Source organism: Phyllopteryx taeniolatus, chromosome 8, assembly GCF_024500385.1.
Source record: "Phyllopteryx taeniolatus isolate TA_2022b chromosome 8, UOR_Ptae_1.2, whole genome shotgun sequence".
In the NCBI taxonomy this organism is placed as follows: domain Eukaryota; kingdom Metazoa; phylum Chordata; class Actinopteri; order Syngnathiformes; family Syngnathidae; genus Phyllopteryx; species Phyllopteryx taeniolatus.
The window spans coordinates 5690284-5709842 of record NC_084509.1 but is presented as its reverse complement, the minus strand read 5'-3'; the positions used below and the strand labels follow the sequence as shown (position 1 = coordinate 5709842).

At 42.5% G+C, this 19559-nt stretch overlaps 1 protein-coding gene across 11 annotated transcripts in view; it reads left to right on the top strand.

Annotated features, from left to right (window-relative positions):
* The window catches only part of kirrel3b (kirre like nephrin family adhesion molecule 3b), a 210009-nt gene that overhangs the window by 94145 nt on the left and 96305 nt on the right, over positions 1 to 19559 (top strand). The window lies entirely within an intron of this gene.

Below are 19559 nucleotides of genomic sequence, written 5' to 3'. Positions count from 1 at the left end.
TGAAATCAACAAGCTAATTTTTTTTCCCCTCTACTTTTTTTTTTTTTTTTTTAATCTCTGAGAAGTCATTACATGCACTCCTCCAGTTTGGACATTGACAGAGCATTTATGAGTTTGCCTTTATGCACCACCACAATAGTGGTCGTGTGAAGTGTAGACTTTCAGCTTTAAGATATTTTACATAAAACATACCATTCACAATTAAGTAATTACAGTCACTGTATGCAATGTACCTCAATTTACAGTAATTATAACTATCATAATAGAAGAAAAGATCGTAATGACGAATATAGCCAACATTTTTAATACTTGGATGAAGAACCTGAAGTCGATCCCATGGACATCACCAAGATCCAAGTTTCCTTCACTTTCTTTCCTGGTGATGCTTTCCCACTTTCACTTGATGCTTGTTTGTGACTTTCGCTGCTCTTAGTCAGGGAAAAACATCGTCTGTTGTCTTGAGATCAAGAGAATTACTTGGCCATTGAATAATCCCAGGCTTTTTTCCTTCAAAAAGTCATTTTAGCTCCTGAAAATTTAAGTACTGTGGCTGTATGGCATATTTTGGAGAAGCATTTGAAGTTACAGCTGAAACTCTACACGTCAATCAGATCATGATTGTTTTATTTCAAATCCATGGTGGTGCTATATAATGGCACAATCAGAAAAGGCTAATGTTAAAAGCAAGGGATCATCTTCAAACTTAAAGCCATCAAATACATCCATCCATCCATTCATTTTCAACACCGCTTATCCTGGTTAGGGTCGCGGGACGCTGGAGCATATCCCAGGTGACTTCGGGCGAAAGGCGGACTCCACCCTGAACTGGTCGCCAGTCAGTCGCAGGGCACATATAGACACGGACAACCATTCGCACTCACATTCACACTGTCACTGAGTGGGAACTGAACCCACACTGCCTGCACCAAAGTCAGGCGAGTGTACCACTACACCATCAGAGACTCCATCAAATACACAGTAGATACAAATCCATCACAAGTGTCCTCAAGTGGCACTCCATTTACACATGATAAGAAACCAAAGAAAAAAAACCACTCTAGGGCACAAATCTGATTTTTTTATTCTAGCCTTTATTTATGGAATAGTTTTTTGTAGACCTTGGGGAAAAAAATACAAATATAATGCAGGGGTGATGTTCAGGGGGACATAGTAAATATCCATCCATCTATCCATCCATCCATTTTCTACACCGCCAATCGTGACTTGAAACGCGTATATTGTGGAGCCTATCCCAGTTATATTCGGTCGAGAGGCGGGGTACACCCTGAAATGGTCGCCAGCCAATCGCAGGGCACATAAACAAACAACCGTTTGCACTCACATTCACACCTACGGGAAATTTAGTCTTCAATTAACCTACCATGCATGTTTTTGGGTTGTGGGAGGAAACCGGAGTACCTGGAGAAAACCCATGCAGGCATGGGGAGAACATGCATACTCCATACAGCCGAGGCCAGATTTGAACTGTGAGCCAGATGTGGTAACCAGTCGTCCACCGTGTAGCCTATATATATATATACATGTATGACCCTGAAAAAATATTTAATGTCAAAGTGGATAAAATAAAGATGGCTGAAAAGAATAAGCTCCCATTCACGTGCAAATAGATCTGACACCCGGTTTGCTATCAAGCTCTTTGAGTGCTTCGCTTAGCATATGAGTGTTAATGTGCTGTGCACCAATGTTGGAGGGTACATTGAGAATACAATGGTCCCTCATTATGTTACCTAGCTGAGAGGAAGGAGTTATAAGAGGTGTAAAATTATATTTTGCACTAGCACAGAACAGAAATAAATGTCATTACCAGACAACCTCATCCAGCTAACGAGGGATACACACACAAAGACAGAGGTCACAGACAACCCCAGAAGTAACAGTTGCATGCCTGTATCAGCAGTGAATAATTATGTCACCTCGCACACTTTTTTTTTTGTCCTGTTCGGCTGTTAGGTCAAGCAGAATGGAAAATCTGTATCCCTTTCATGCCGAAAGAGTTTTTACTGTGTCACAGTGGAGCTTCCGCTGAGGTATTATAATTGAGGTTTATTGAGAATCAGACTTGATCAGTCGAACAGAACAACGTTTCTAGAAGAGAGAGAAACAAAAACAAAAGACAAAGCACTAATTATAAACAGGATGAGAGAAGTAAATCATTACATTATCTACAACAATGAAACATTAAATATGAGTGTTGCATGGGGCTGTAGTGCTACACCCTGTGAGGGAAGGACAGGACAAGATAGAACAGGACAAGGACAGGATAAGAAGCATTCAGGACAAGGGTCGTGAACCCTGCTGTACAACTGAAGTGTGATGGCATTAATTATGTGAATTATGAACAGGACGAGAGTATAAGTGAGGGGATACACACGCAATTTGCATATTCATGAGTTATTTGTCACGGTAAGTGCGTGACCCCACACCTAGTGAAAGAGTCCTAGGGGTGTGTGTCTGCGGATACATGCAAGTGAATTGATACCGTTTTACATGCACAAAGACTGACAGAAGTGTCCTGTAATTGCTGTGGCCGCACCGCGGAGGCTGAGGACCCCACCCAATCAATCAAGGGGCAGGATCAGGCCCAGGGGTCCGCCCGAGAGCAGCACGGCGGACGGGACACGTCCCACACCAAGGGACCCAGGGCGGTCCGCCAGCCCCACCGAGGCACCCCGACAACTGGCCACCCGGTGGGGGCCGCAGGGACCAATGTCACCCCCAACCCAAAAACCCCAACCCACCCACCGGCCCGCACGCCACCCCACCCCTCCACCCCCATGAGAAGCAAGACGCCCCCCAACCCGCAGGGCCCGCAATGCAACCAGTCCCTGCCCACTCCGAGGGCGGGAGAGTGTCCCTTGTTTGTTGGAAAGGAGGGTGGATAGGGGCACCCAACAAGGGAATGATTATCGGGGGCTAAGGAAAGAGCAGCCGCGGGCCATGAGAGGTCAGCCCCAACAGCAAGCAGTCATCCAGCCCGGGTGGCCTGGCCTCTGGACCACCGCCATGCAAGTAAGTGAGACCCACCTCCCCCCCTGTTACTATGACTGCCAGGTCCCCGACTACCAGTCATTGGCCCTACCCGGTGTGTCAGTGCCCCCTGAGTGGTGTGGTGCATGTCAGTGAGCCAAGGGGGTGGGGGCAGGGCTGCCAGGCACTACTGCCGACCAACCAACCCCCCCTCCCCCACCCATGACCCACCGCCCCCCAGAGATAGGTGTATGTGGTGCATTAAAACATGGGGAGTGTGTGTGATGCATTTAAAATCCAGGGGGGAAGGCAGGGCGGAGGGGCAGGGCGCACGGACCGGGAAATAGCACAGATGCACACTTTTCACATCCAAATATGTGGAGCGCATGCTCACACTGAGGCTCCCCCATGGCTAATGCAGCTGTTTGGTTTAATAACTTGCATTAGAGTAAGCACATCCCTAGAGGGTAGCAGTCCAAGATGAAGTTGAACGCTTCCATCGCACCATGTCAAAGAATTTTTAGCACCCTATATATCCATCACTGAGCCAAACCAACATTTGGACATAAAGGAAATCTAGGGCACTGAGTGTTCACGTCTAATCTTATCACACCCTAATGCTGCAAAGTTGTGCACAAGGTGAGTCTACAGAAGTAGTTGCAATGAGTTTTTGTGTGTTCTTGATCATAGCTGGAGTGCCTGTAGCTAAGTGGGGCCTCTGTTTGGGTGGCTGCATAATTGGAACAACTCTAATTTGGAAAATGTTGAACGCAAATGATTGAAAGGGGGAACATATCACATCAATATACAATACACCTGGATATCTCATCCCTATATTGAGTCACCTTGTTCCATGCCTCACCCATCTAGAAAGTTTTGCGGAAATTGGTTTCATAAAATTAGTCCATCATATCCTTATTTAAATACCTCTGCCAAGGTAACTATTGATAAACTGACTTAGTGCATCTGCAGTTCATAAGTTATATTTTTAGAACCGCTGTTTGGTAGAGCGGCACGGTTTGGGAGTGGCTAGCACATCCGGCTCACAGTTCTGAAGACCGGGGTTCAAATCCTGGCCGCGCCTGTGTGGGTTTTCTCCGGGTACTCCAGTTTCCTCCCACATCCCCAAAACATGCATGGTATGTTAATTGAAGACTCTGAATTGCCCATAGGTGTGAATGTGAGTGTGAATGGTTGTTTCTTTATATGTGCCCTTTGATTGGCTGGCGACCAGTTCAGGGTTCTTTCTACCAGTACATGTTGGGGTGGGGGGGCTGTACTCCTATTAACATGCCAGTGTCGCGGAGGTCTGCTTATACAGTATGTAGGCCTTCCCTCCATTTATCGGTCAATATGGATTGCTGGTGACATTTAGATTATGTTTAACCCCAAACTGCTCATCCATCCATCCATTTTCTAAGCCGCTTCTCCTCACTAGGGTCGCGGGCGTGCTGGAGCCTATCCCAGCTGTCATCGGGCAGGAGGCGGGGTACACCCTGAACTGGTTGCCAGCCAATCGCAGGGCACATACAAACAAACAACCATTCGCATTCACAGTCACACCTACGGGCAATTTAGAGTCTCCAATTAATGCATGTTTTTGGGATGTGGGAGGAAACCGGAGTGCCCGGAGAAAACCCACGCAGGCACGGGGAGAACATGCAAACTCCACACAGGCTGGGCCGGGAATTGAACCCGGGTCCTCAGAACTGTGGGGCTGACGCTCTAACCAGTCGCCCACCGTGCCGCCCCAAACTGCTCAGTCACATGAAATATATTTTTGTTGTAGTTTATTTTCTTTTGTGTTGTTGTCATGATTTACTCTTTAATACAATACTCGTGTTGCCTGAAACAAAGTACAGCTCATTTAACTGTGAGTGGCGACCCTATAGTGTGCGTGTGTGTGCACGAGCGTGTGTGTGTGCGTGCGTGCGTGCGTGCGCACAAATCGTGGCAACACAAAAGTATGTGTGGGATGCTCGATGCCTGTTATATGAGGTGTCCTGACGGTGCCGGAATGCTCTGTGGCAATGTCTCCTCAACCTGGTGTGCTCCAAGTAATAGCTGACATTTCTTCATTTGTGTACCTAATTGCTGATTTACTCTGCCACTAATGACATGTGAAGTCAGATCCAGATTCTGTAATGGGTAAGGGAATCTAGCCAGAGGTGTCCAAACAGTTCACTCTGGCTCTCCGTCTTCCCCTTTATGCCTTCTCTTTCCCATTCTGTCTCTTCCACTCCTTTGTCACTGGCTGACATCCTCTCTACATCCTTTATTTATGCACTCTTTCATCAGTATGGAGTTCTCCTGACAAAATGCCAAGTCATATTGTCACTAAAGATCAGAGATGAGTTTGTCACGCACTAACATCACTTTTCCTTTTTTATGAAAAAAAATATATAATTTGCAATCTTGTTCAATTCCCTCAGCGCGGAGTAAGGTTATCATAGGAAACTAAACTAACAAAATAACTAAAACTTGAAAAAAAAAAAAATTATAAATGAAATTAAAGCAAAAATTGTTTTAACTAAAACGACATTTCATGTTTGAAAACTACCTAAAACTAACTACAATTATAGCACAAATGTAATTCGTTTTCATCTTTGTCTATTAATTTCATACATGACCTTTCGGCGTTGATTTTAAATGTATTTGTTTCGGATAAATACATAGATGCAGAATGGATACGGAAGGAAGGTCGAACAGTCCTTTGGGAATTGTAGTTCACTTACTATGTGTCGACTAGAAATGAAGTCATCGGGCAGCACCATCGTATTAACTGCTCGCCAGACCAAGCGTAATGAATGGAAACGGTGAAGACAGCTACTGACTAGCTAGCACCTTGACGGAACCTGCACGTCGGTTATTAGTCTTTTGGGGAAAACTCAGAGAAACGGACAACTGCCGAAAATCTCAAAATGCTGCTGTTTCCTGCCACAAAAGGCAGATGTAAAGCAGATAAGGAGTTTGTCTCTCTGACACAGCAGGTGATTGAACTACTACAACAACAGAACATTTTCACAGGACTACTCAAGCAATAGCAGCAAAACTTGAAAAAGCTTTGTCACAATAATCATGGACTCAACAAGAAAACAGACTGGATGCACTTTCACTGGAAATACAGGAGGCAAAATCAGGCTTACCGTATTTTCACGACCATAAGGCGCGAAAATACGGTAAGCCTGATAAGGTATTAAAAGGCGCAGTCTCAGTTACGGGGTCTATTTCTGTATTTAACACATACAAACGGCATACCGTATTATTGGGCGCAGGCATGGAAAAACATCCGCTTAAAACATACGGTAGCATCAATGCATGCTAAAAAATATGCTAGCATGCATGCTAGCGTATGTTTTTAAAAAGGCAGCGGGAGCAAAACTGAGTTTGGTTGTACTTTATTGAAGTATTTAACAATGTACTCACGTTATTTTTTTGATCAATCCTCATCCACAAATCCATCAAAGTCCTCATCTTCTGTATCCGAAATGAACAGCTGGGCAAGTTCTCCATCAAACATGCCGGGTTCCCTCTTGTACTCGTCGGAGTCAGTCTCGTTGCCGGGGGGCTGTTCAGCAATGATGCCGCCGTTTTCCTGCTTCCTCCACTTGTGAACCATGGATTCGTTGATATTGAAATCTCTCGCGGCTGCTCGATTCCCATGTTCCTCCGCGTAACTGATAGCTTGCAGTTTAAACTGTGCTTCGTAAGCGTGTCTCTTCATAGGTGCCATTTTCAGGGGTCCTTAGCCAAACCGATGTTGTTTTGTACAATGCACATACCGGCACTCTATACCTACTGGGGGCGTGCCTTTAGCGTCCTCTTTCACGCGCACCCTTCCCCCTTTAACGTCCGCATGCTGTCCACAGTCACATCCGCCTTTCCTCTATACAAGCGGCGTGTCGGCAGGAAATGCTCCCAGTCAGTCAAGCGGAGCGCTCATCAAAGTCACACAACAACATTTATAGATTTTGGAACTCGGTGCACACATAAGGCACGCCGCATTATAAGGCGCCCCTTCCATTTTGGGGAAAATATAAGACTTTTAAGTGCACCTTATGGTCGTGAAAATGTCTATGTATATGACCTTTAATAGCCTAACATTATTTCAATGTATTACTACTACAGAGCCTTTCTATGTATCTGTCTAACAGTAACAAATGTGAAAGTCCAATTGAGAAGTTTGCAATTTAGCAACAAGGGAAGGAAAACAGGCAAATAAGAACTTGATTTTTTTTTTTTTGTGTGAGTTAAACGTAAACACATTTTTTGTTAAAAGGCCATACTTCAGCATGTGCCTTATGCATGGTTTAATGTATGTTGTGATGCATCTGATCTAACCTTATAAGCAATATTATGGACTGCAAATTCTGTGGACTGTTATACAGTACCTGTATTTGATTTGTGAATGGTTGTTCATCTGTTAGTAAGTTAATATTTAAAAAAGTATTTTTTGTTGTTTTTATTACACAATACTTATTATAATATAGTAATAAAAATATATCTTTTTTATCTCACACTTGACAAATACCCTGAATAAAAAAAACTAAAAACTTAAATAAAACTAATACTGAAACTAACACAAACCAAAACGAAGCATTTTTGAACAAATACAAATTAATAAAAACTAATAAATCTGCTCTAAAAATGAATTCAAACTAACTGAATTTGAAAAAGAAAAGTCAAAACGAAATAAAAACAAACTTTAATGGAAAATACAACACTATTATAACCCTAGTGCAGAGAAAAACAAACATCTTAAGAGCTCAGTCGGCTACAATGGAAAACAGGCGCATGGAACGCGAGTCAATAGCTCAGCTGTGATAGACACTAAACAGTCACGTTCTTGATCATTTATCCTTGCATTTGGGGAGGATTATGAATTTCTTAAGCAAGAGCAAAATATGGATGGAATGAATATTTCCATATGAATTGTGTCCCAATCAGCAGCATAATACAGTTAAGGCCATTAGAGCTTGCTGCCATCTTTCCACATCCGTTGTGGTTATGAGCTGGAGACAAAAAGATAGTCAGTGAGCCCAGCCATTTATTATAACATAATAGTCAAGCTATTTCCTGGGAATGAACACACACAATGAGCTGTGATATATGGGATTCCCTCTTCCATGTAAAAGCAATTTAAGTGTCCTTTATGATTTCATTCTAAATCCCTTGTCCTTGTCTGGTGCAACTAAACACGAGGCAAAATGACGGATGGTCTTATGAGTGTGAAGAAAGCGGATAAAGAATACTTTGTGTATCATCCACCCATGTGATGTGGAGGAAGGGTTTACTATTAATTATAACGAAACAGATTTTCCCCTTTGCATATCACTTGGTTCCACTGGATGCACAGTGGCATGCTTGGTTAATGCGCAATGGCTCAAATAGTCCAGTGTAGCATGCCACTGTTGACCTTAGGGAGTGAGGGGTTAAGCGGTTGGCTGGTGTTGAAATACTAGTTTAACTCAGTCCCTCTGAGTCTCCAAGAGCATTATATCCAACTACCGGAGACAAATTCCTTGTGTGTTTTGGACATACTTGGCAAATAAAGATGATTCTGATTCTGATTCTGATTCTGATATACTCTAACACCTGAGCCAATCCACTTCAATGTAGTTGCTCATGACAAATTGTACATGTCAAAGTTTAAAACGGCAGAATTTAATGTCATTATTACCACGTACCCGATAGACACATGTAGTTCTCTTCATCATTCTTCCTTTTCATTAAGAATAACAATAAATTTTTAATTCATTCTTTACTTACCACTTTTACCTTTTCAGGATCCCGTGTCAGCTGGAGCATAGCCCAGCTAACTTTGGGAGAGGGGGTACACTCTGACTGGCCACTAGCCAATCACACCAACATGAATTAAATAATAATATTAACCTAGTGTCATGATTATTTTTCAGTTTTTGTGAAAACATCTCATTAACAACTTGTTTTCCTTTGCATATTTATTTAATTGCCCGCTGTGACCTTCAGCTCTGTAACAGTGCAATGCTAACATGAAGCAAAAAATAATCCATATATCTCCATGACACTATGACTATTCTCACTGCAATTTCATTAGGTCTATTTTAATCATGCTTCCCTGCTAAATGTCTAGTAAATAATGAGTAGACTTAAGATCTCTGTTTTTCTGTCCGTCAGTCTTTGATTTGCAGGGCCTCGGGTCAAAGCTCAATTGGAACAGTCACAAAAAATAGCCAGTATGCTGAGGGCTCATTAGCAGGCCTGGAGCATAAAGTGATGGTCACTGAATTATTATTATAATTATTATTTTCCTTAAATCCTCTTGATCCTAGAGATCATGGGGGGAAAAAGAAACACTCCATTATGAAGACATGGAATGGGGGAAATCTTTTGGGGAAAAAATGTTTGCGACGCTAATGTCTGCAGTTGAAATGTTCAATTTTATCAGGCACAACTTTGATTCATAATGCCAACAGCTGGTATTCTCTACAGTACTCTACAGTACATACAATATCTTCTGGAAAAGAAAGCTTTGAAGACAATTTTAAAAATAAAAATAAAATGCAGCTTGATAATATGTAATCATTTTCATCCAAATATCTTAGGACAAATAATACAGTTATTGTTCTGAAAAAAAACCCTAATTGTTTTGCAGATGTAATTGTCAACTGCTTTCTTTCAGAAACACCTCAATAATACAACACTTCGAGAAGCAGTGGCTGTGCTGGATTTCTCTGTGCACACATGCCGATGTAATCAGATAGGCTCTAAGTTATTTCCACTTCTCAAGGTTTGTTTTTGTCTGTCACTCAGTGTGACAAACAACCTTCAAATCTCAGAACACACGCAAACACACATCCATGGACAAAAATGGCTTTTGAGTGTGTGTGTATTTGTGTTATTATGCACACAACCATTTATAGGATTAACACTGATCAATAAATGCATCTGTAACAGGATTAAGACTGGAAAGATGGTGACATTCAAGGCACTGTTTGACACATCGTTTTCACATTGTATTGAGAAAGTCATGTTTTAGTATACAGTATTCTTAGAGATGAGGTTGATCTTTCATATTTTTGTAGAGTTTTGTATTAAGTTTCCTTCCTTTCCTTTCTGTGTTTTACACATTTAAGGTTGAACTCTATGAATTAGGTTAGATCCATCTACAAGTGAATGCTGAGCCATATCAGTACGATGTTGGGAGGAACCCTTTATGGCGGGTAGTTTAAACCACACTATTATTCACATTAGTAATTTTGCTTTTGGGAAAAGTGTGTGTGTACAATATTGTTTGCGACTCAGATCATAACTCTGTTCTTTGGACGTTTTATGCAACTACAGTATTTTGAAATGGAAAATGGATCATATACTATTTTGTACAGCCTCCTTGTGTTGATGTCTGGTGTGTGCTCATGACAGTCATGGAAAAAAAAACTGTGAAATCAGATACAGAGACAAAGCAAATGAAAGTCGGCAGACTCCATGATAAAAAAAAATGTTTTGGATTGGACTTTTAAGTGCCTCTCAGCAGAGATATCATGCTGTAAGATTCAAAACTCCACACGCTTCTCTTTACCGCTAATAGCCTTCTGCCAGTCTGACTTATTATAATTTAGGAGGAATTTCACAGAAAAACTTGTGCACCATGATTATTTAGTGAAAACAGTACACATGTAGACAGTTCTTGTACCTTAAAGATAATACTTTTAGCAGTGCTCTTCTTTCTGATTTGAAGACATTCTAATGGGTTGTTGTCAGTTTATTTGCCAATTAATGCTGGTCAGTTCCTTGAGACTAACCAGGTGATGTTTCTAAATGAGTGCATAATTCATAGTCAGGGTCTCTTAGCAGTGAAGGTATTGTAACATGGTCTGGGTGGCAACAGTGGAAAATTTACACCATGAGGACGAGTTTCTTTAAGGTCACACTGTCAAGGCAAAGAGAGAATCTCGCCTAACCTGACCTTTAATAGCCTAACATTATTTCAATTTATTACTACTACAGAGCCAATCCATTCCCCCATGCATGTTGGGTCATGTTATACAGTACAGTACATGTTTGTGGGTTTGGAAGACAGTGCTCAACATATGCTTGTGCGGGAGCCTTCCTTCCTTTTTTTTCCCTTTTTAAAAATTTTTTTTTTTAGCTCGAACTGGCATCCTGCCCAGGAATGATACAACATATGAGACTAACCCGGAAACTGCAGCCAAGAGTTATAAGCAAGGTTGACTCCATGAGTGCAGTTCAGTGACCAGGCAAAAAAACAAATGTGGGAGGACACTAGAACTGTCCAGTAAAAGCGAACAATGACTAAAGGACCTCTAGTCTCCAGAAACCTTCATCTGCAAACATTGTTGGGAGTAAGTGAAGATCCCTTATTATTTGTTTTAATTATTATTTTCATGGAAATTGGACCATATTTTTGTAAGAACGATAAAAGGCAGTCGAATTGAATGATTTAAATAAAACTGTGGAGTGTGAAGGCTGTCACTTCCTCATCTGAAGACTGTAGAGTTCAATTATCAAACTCTACAAAGCCGCAGACCTCAACCCAAAAATGCGGACTTTATTCTGAAAACAAAATTTCGAGCACTGAGTAAAAGTTTTACCCATATCAGCCACGACTCAGCTAAACTTGAAAAGTTTTAAAACATTGTGTCATTTGAGCAAAACATGCAAAGGTTATTTCCCTGCACAGGCAATTCATTCATGACAGATAGGTAATAGGAAATTAGAAGAATTTACACAAGGTAAAAATACTTTTGTGTAGGATTGTAGAGGTAACATGGGGAACAGTATGGGGTTCAAAGCTTTTACATCACTGGGATCCGAATCATGGCCTCAAGCGTCGCTCTTGGCACTAAAAGAAAAGGGATCAAGGCGGGGTTAAAAAAAGGGAGAAGAGCCATCTTGAAATGGGCTCTATTTATGGGTACACACTCAAGCAACTAGACTGCTGAGTTGGATGTGGTGAAGTGCACTGGGGAGAGCTTCGGCATCAAGGCTCTCCTGTGATCCGCTGACGACTTCTCTGTTAACTCTCTGATTCTCCATCAATGGACAATTTACAACATCCTCGCAGTCCAGCTTCGCTGTGTCACCGACACAGATTGAGACCGCAGCAGCTAAGTGAATCTGCAGTAGCTCAGATGGTCAAGTTATCCATTACCATGGGGCCTGTAGGTTTGCTTAAAGACCTGTAGCAAATAAAAATGTGGAAAATTTTTGTCAATATTGTTGCAGGCCACATCATAGTTGAGGTTTGCCTGGGAGAGCCATTACGGCTTTGAAAATGATCCAAAAATCCATCCATTTTCTGAGCCACTTCTCCTCACTAGGGTCGCGGGCGTGCTGGAGCCTATCCCAGCCATCATCGGGCAGGAGGCGGGGTACACCCTGAACTGGTTGCCAGCCAATTGCAGGCTTTGTAAATGATAAAATGTATAATCACTACATCATTGTATTACATACATAACTGGTCATACATTTGATTGTTATTATACATGCATTACTGTTATTATACATGCATTACTCACTTTCGGGTGATGGTTTAAGAAGAACCTGAAACGCACTAAAACCTTTGCAGTTGAACTTCAAGATTCAAGAAGCTTTATTATCAGTTTGCTGTACATGAAAGAGTAGTGCAGGTAAAATGTGACATTTCCCTGGGACGCAAACAACATTCTGAGACACGCACCCACACAACCCCCAACACCCAGACCCTCATACAAGCACCCACTCACACATACGTCCCTGAGACGTGTGTAGTAACAAATAAATAATATTACCTTACCTGCATCGGCTTTAGGATCCCATGTTAGTTTAAGATCACACAAACGATACATATGAGGGAAAAAAACAACTCTTATCTATCTTGCTTTGTGATTCTTTGAGTAAGCTGGAGTCATTGGACAAAGCGCTGGGAAAAAAAACATCCTCAGGACCATACTGCTGTGAGCCAACAGAACTAATGGCTATTAGTCATCCACTGTGATACTCCACAGAGATCACTTCAAGATTTTGTTTTTCTAAAGTTCCAAACATCTAAAATTTGTATTCCTCTGCTTGTAAACTAAATGTTTTAATTTTGTGCCAAGAGGATGATTTGTATCCCTTGAAGCCCTACTAAGGAAGATGAGTTGATTTCCAGTTACCCAAAGTCATTTGATAAATGACTGTGTAGAAAACCCAATTGCAAATTGTTGAACATCATTTTTTTTCAGTTAGTTTCTAGGCCTTTTGCCCACATTATTTCTGGCAAATGTTTTGCTATCATTACCCTCCCATTTTCATCACTGTCCTAAGTAGCCCTAAATCCTATGACTACTGCGTCTCACGCAGCTGTGCACTTTTATGGCATTTGCTAATGTACTGTAAATGGCATAAAATATGTCAAGCTTAGTCCTCTGTCAGGTCTCACTTTTACATCATTTTTACACCATTTTTGAATCCCCTATTTATTTGTTTGAAGGCAGATGTGATTTTATGTCCTCTGCTTGGCTGTAAAGTGCTACTTTGGAATGCAAATGAAGGTTTGATTGAGAGATTTCCACCAAAGGGGTGGTGTGTACGAGGTGACAGAAAGTGAGAAAGCATGTCCAAGGCGGCTGGGGATGTTTAGTATCGGGGCTGGAGTGGAATGTGGTGTGCTATGGGGTGTCTGGAGCTTGATGATGTACTGCTGTAAGAGTGGAAGTCTGGGAGATTAACGGAGGATATGCTGCTGTGCTTTTAAGTCCGAGCTCGTCCGTGATGTACAGACTTTGCAGGCAGTCAATCTCATCTGGTCTACTTGCCTATTATAAAAATCACATGCCTGTTTTAAAAACGCACAATAGTAACCAACTCGATTTCAGCGCTTAAGAGACATTCCGTACACCTCTCTTGAAAATTATTTAAGGACAAATCAAAAGAAAGGCTTTTTGGGTGATTCAAAATTGCAGGAGTTATGGCTCACTTACTGCCTCATTGCACTTATAAGTAGATTGTATATTGGGCCGTGGGGGCTGTGCTGCTGCCCCCCGTGTCCTCCTCTTCTCTCTCCCCCGGGGCGCTCTGCTGTGGTCGTCGCTCCTCTCTCGCTTGGCTTATGTGGGATTCCCGGTGGACTTCGGGGCCTATGGTGGGAGTCGGTGTCGGGCCACGGGGAGACGGTGGTCCCTCTCTGCCCACCTTTAGGTCCCCGCCTTCCTCTCCCCTCTCCTGGCAGGCACTTAACATGGGCTCGCTGTTGGCAGGCTGTGGCCTTTTTGGGTGGTAGCTGGCTCCTGTGTTGGGCTCTGTTGTTGATTGGGGCCACCATAGCGGGGATGGTGTTGGCGGTGGGGTGCGCTGGGTGAGTGTGTGTGGGTGGGGGGGGTTGTGGTCCAATCCCCTTGCCTCCTCCCTTGGGGCTGGTCGGGGCACTTCGGTTGGGCTGGGGCACCGCCCTGGGTCTTTGTGAGTGGGTGTCGTCCCCCTGGCTGGGTATCCCACGCGATGGGCTCGCTGGCTCTGTCCCCCCTTGCGGGTGGAGGGGGCCGGGCCTTTCGTCAATGTGCTGACTATGCAACTCCGTACAGCAGTTGACTAACATGCATGTGATGTGGTGTTCATTCAGAAATAAATTCCATAGACATGCTATAGGCTTGAATTGCTTGTCCTGAGACCACTAACAATAACAAAGGTTGTATTAAGATATCAACTCACAGGTTCACACCACTCATCAATAGCACTGACTTGCTCATCTTTCACGTCCTGTCCTACCTGCCCTTATCTGTCCTCTCTCATCTTGTCCTATTGGTTAGCTGTTACATGTCCTCACCGGGTGCCCCCCACATCCACATATAAGAACACGATTTGACTTCACAATGTTATTTGTAGTCAAATATCTAGACTAACTATCATTCTGCTGTGCTTCGCACCCCTAATCCCTTTGTCTGTTCTGTCCCTCTGTCTGACCCCTGAAGCTTTTTTCTGTTCAGCTGAATTTTACAATAAACACCAGAATAATTAACAAAAATAACAAACATATTAAAGAGAGGGAGTATTTAAAACACCCTTTACACATCAAAGCTGCTCCAGTACAAAAGACATACAGGTCCATCATTCTGCATGGCTATGCAGCTGAACAGGACAGGTTGAAAAACAAAATAAAATAAAAATAAGTGGAGTGTATACTTTGCTCTCTGTTGGCATGATGGTGTCTCACAGATACAAATGGATCTCTTTATTCTCGTTTTTGACAGTGTCCTTTTAGCAGAGGTGTGCCGTAATGTAGTTCAGACGTGGCTCTTATTTCATGTCAGTGCTATCTTCCTCACCTCGATAATGTCGTATTCTAACGACATTGCACCGTCTGACAGGTACTGGAGCCATAAGAGCCTTCCTCATCACTACACACATTTAACTAATGCAGCAGACATGGCCTATACAAATGGCTAAAAATCTGGGCAAATTCAACATTTATGATCTTCACCATTACCTTCCTGTGTTTATGTGGGGAGCTGTTTACAATTTACTAACCAGACAGGTGTTAAATTAAATAAACCCCCAATCTCTTATTTTTTCTTTTTACCAGCGCGTGGAAACAGAGAAATGCAACCTCTGATAGATTTATCACACTCTTGACATTTAACCAAAGTTGATTTGGCCGACACAGGAGGAAAATATGAATGTCGGAGGTCTTGCATTGAATCCCTCCATCATCCTTTTAAAATGACACAACAGCTCAGTAAGCCTCCTCTGAGCTGTTACCTCTCAGAGAGCTGGGAATCAGCGCGGCAGCATTTGTGTGGTGGTGGTAATGTGCCTAATAAATACACAAAGGCTTCCAGTGGATAGATTTTTTTTAAGAGTCTAAGAAGTGATGCACCGTAAAGACTTGACACCAAAGAGGAATTTGTGCACAGCCATTTATGTTTTAGAATAAGTTGAAACAATGTCCACTACATCTTATTGTCACATACACTGACCAGCCACAATTGTTTGTAAAATACAGTAGATAAGCTGCTTTAAATATACTGTTCCAAGTTATTATGCACAAAAGGGTTTCAAGAAATTAGACAGGTTTTAAAGAACTGAAAATAGTCATTTATTGAATTTGGAGCATTAGGAGCTCAAAAGCTATTTAAATCAAAAACTTTATAACAAGTCCAGTTACTTTATGACATAGGACCTCTTATATGATAGCAGCTGCACAATTCCTAAATCCATAAAACTTGTGACTTTTTGGACTTTTGAGGTAGAGCATTGTAATGCTTGAAGATGATTTTGTTAATGAGAGTAAGATTCTTCTTTTGGTATGGAATAAAGTGGTCAGCCAGAAAGACATTTTCATACCTTCAGTGACACTAAAGGGGCCGACAAGTTCTCTCTCCAGCATGTTTCTGCCCAAATACTGGACATTATTTTGTCAGTCCGCCACCTCCTTGCTGACATTGTGACCTTGCTGGGAGATGGTGGCCTTCCACCAACCATCCATTACTCTTATACCTCTGTATCATTTGCTGCTATGGGCCTTAAAGGAGAGAAAGTCATGTTGTGTGACACCTTCCTCCCCTTATCCCAACCCTACTGAGAACCTTTGGGGCATACGCAAAAGATTGTTGAGGGTGGAGGCAGTTCAAATCGAAACGGCAACTCTGGGAGGCTATTCTTACATCCTGCAAAGAAATTTTAAGTTCAATAGACGTCAGCGCCTTTTAGGGTAAAACAATGCTATTGGATTTTTTTTTTTGTAAGCGTGTGTAAATCGCCTGTGGAGGGTGACGCTATATAAAATTTTGCCGAGGGCACCTAGTCTATAAAAGCAATGGACCAACGTTTTGCATTGTGTTAGCACTAGTGTGCTTAAAGTATAGTAAAGTAAAGTTTATTTCAAGATATTGTAAAAAAGACATTTTTGTTCGTCTTTCAGAATCAGAATCAGAATCAGAATCATCTTTATTTGCCAAGTATGTCCAAAACACACAAGGAATTTGTCTCCGGTAGTTGGAGCCGCTCTAGTACAACAGACAGTCAATTTACAGAACACTTTGGAGACATAAAGACATTGACAAAAAACAACAACAAACAACAATTGTGCAAAAAGATGCAGAGTCCTCAGTTCGAATGGCTAATATCGCAATAGTCCGGTGCAATGACCATTGTGCAAAGGGCACTGAGACTTCAAGGAGTGTATGCGGTTTAAAGTGACGAGTACTGCGATAATCTGGGACAATGGTTGTGCAAATGTTACAGATACTCCTCAATCAGTGTGCAAATGGGGCAGATACTACTCTGGCATGAGTGGCCACTATATGCAAATAGTGCAGCACGGCGAGACAACTACAGTGAGTGCACGAGTAATACATAATACAGAAATGTGACAACGAACTCAAGTAAAAAAATTGCCAGCTTGTTGTAATGGAATTGTAAGTTAGCTGTTCAAGAAGTTGATTGCAAGAGGGACCATTTCCATGACCATTAATTGGCTTGACTTCTTTGACTTCCATTTCCCTCGACCTTAAGGTAATCAGCAGACGGGGGTCGTAACGCGCTACATTTACTCGGTGACATTTACTCAAATAACGTTTTCGATAAACTGTACTTGTCTGAGTACTTTAAATGCACCATACTTTTTACTTTTACTTGAGTATTTATTTGAAGAAGGATCAATCATACAGGAAATCATACAAGGAAAAAGGTTAGCTAAGAAGAAGTGGGACACCGAGAGGACCGAGGAGAAGCGAAAGAAATACATTGAGATGCGACATAGGGCAAAGGTAGAGGTCACAAAGGCCAAACAAGAAGCATATGATGACATGTATGGCAGGTCGGACACTAAAGAAGAAGAAAAGGATCTATACAGGCTGGCCAGACAGAGGGATAGAGATGGGAAGGATGTGCAGCAGGTTAGGGTGATTAAGGATAGAGATGGAAATATGTTGACTGGTGCCAGCGGTGTGCTAGCTAGATGGAAAGAATATGTCGAGGAGTTGATGAATGAGGAAAATGAGAGAGAAGGGAGAGTAGAAGAGGCAAGTGTGGTGGACCAGGAAGTGGCAATGATTAGTAAGGGGGAAGTTAGAAAGGCAATAATGAGAATGAAAAATGGAAAGGCAGTTGGTCCTGATGACATTACTGTGGAGGTATGGAAGCATCTAGGAAAGGTGGCTGTGGAATTTTTGACCAGCTTGTTCAATAGAATTTTAAGCACGTGAGAAGATGCCTGAGGAATGGAGGAACAGTGCCCATTTTTAAGAACAAGGGTGATGTGCAGAGCTGTGGAAACTATAGAGGAATAAAGTTGATGAGCCACACAATGAAGTTATGGGAAAGAGTAGTGGAGGCTAGACTCAGGACAGAAGTGAGTATTTGCGAGCAACAGTATGGTTTAATGCCTAGAAAGAGTACCACAGATGAATTATTTGCCTTGAGGATGTTGATGGAAAAGTACAGGGAAGGTCAGAAGGAGGTACATTGTGTCTGTGTAGATCTAGAGAAAGCCTATGACAGAGTACCCAGAGAGGAACTGTGGTACTGCATGCGGAAGTCTGGAGTGGCAGAGAAGTATGTTAGAATAATACAGGACATATACGAGGGCAGCAGAACAGCAGTGAGGTGTGCTGTAGGTGTGACAGACGAATTTAAGGTGGAGGTGGGACTGCATCAGGGATCAGCCCTGAGCCCCTTCCTGTTTGCAGTGGTGATGGATGGGCTGACAGATGAGGTTCGACTGGAATCCCCGTGGACCATGATGTTTGCAGATGACATTGTGATCTGCAGTGAAAGCAGGTAGCTGGTGGAGGAAAAGTTCGAAAGAGGGAGGCATGCACTGGAAAGCAGAGGAATGAAGATTAGCCCAAGTAAGACAGAATATATGTGCATGAATGAGACGGGTGGTGGGGGAAGAGTGAGGCTACAGGGAGAAGAGATAGCAAGGGTGGAGGACTTTAAATACTTGGGGTCAACCGTCCAGAGCAATGGTGATTGTGGTCAGGAAGTGAAGAAACGGGTCCAAGCAGGTTGGAACGGGTGGAGGAAGGTGTGAGGTGTGTTATGTGACAAAAGAGTCTCCGCTCGGATGAAGGGCAAAGTATATAAAACAGTGGTGAGGCCAGCCATGATGTACGGATTGGAGACAGTGGCACTGAAGAGACAACAGGAAGCAGAGCTGGAGGTGGCGGAAATGAAGATGTTGAGGTTCGTTCTCGGAGTGACCAGGTTGGATAAAATTAGAAATGAGCTCATCAGAGGGACAGCCAAGGTTCGATGTTTTGGAGACAAAGTTAGAGAGAGCAGACTTCAGTGGTTTGGACACGTCCAGAGGAGAAATAGTAAGTATATTGGTAGAAAGATTATGAGGATGGAGCTGCCAGGCAAGAGAGCTAGAGGAAGACCAAAGAGAAGGTTGATGGATGTCGTGAGGGAAGACATGAGGGCAGTTGGTGTTCGAGAGGAGGATGCAAGAGATGGAGGCTTACATGGAAAAGGATGACACACTGTGGCGACCCATAAATGGACAAGCTGAAAGGAAAAGAAGAAGAATTTATTTGAAGAAGGATCAATACTTTTACTCCGTTACAATGATCGCCATGCCGTTCGCTACTTTTATTTATCCATCTTCG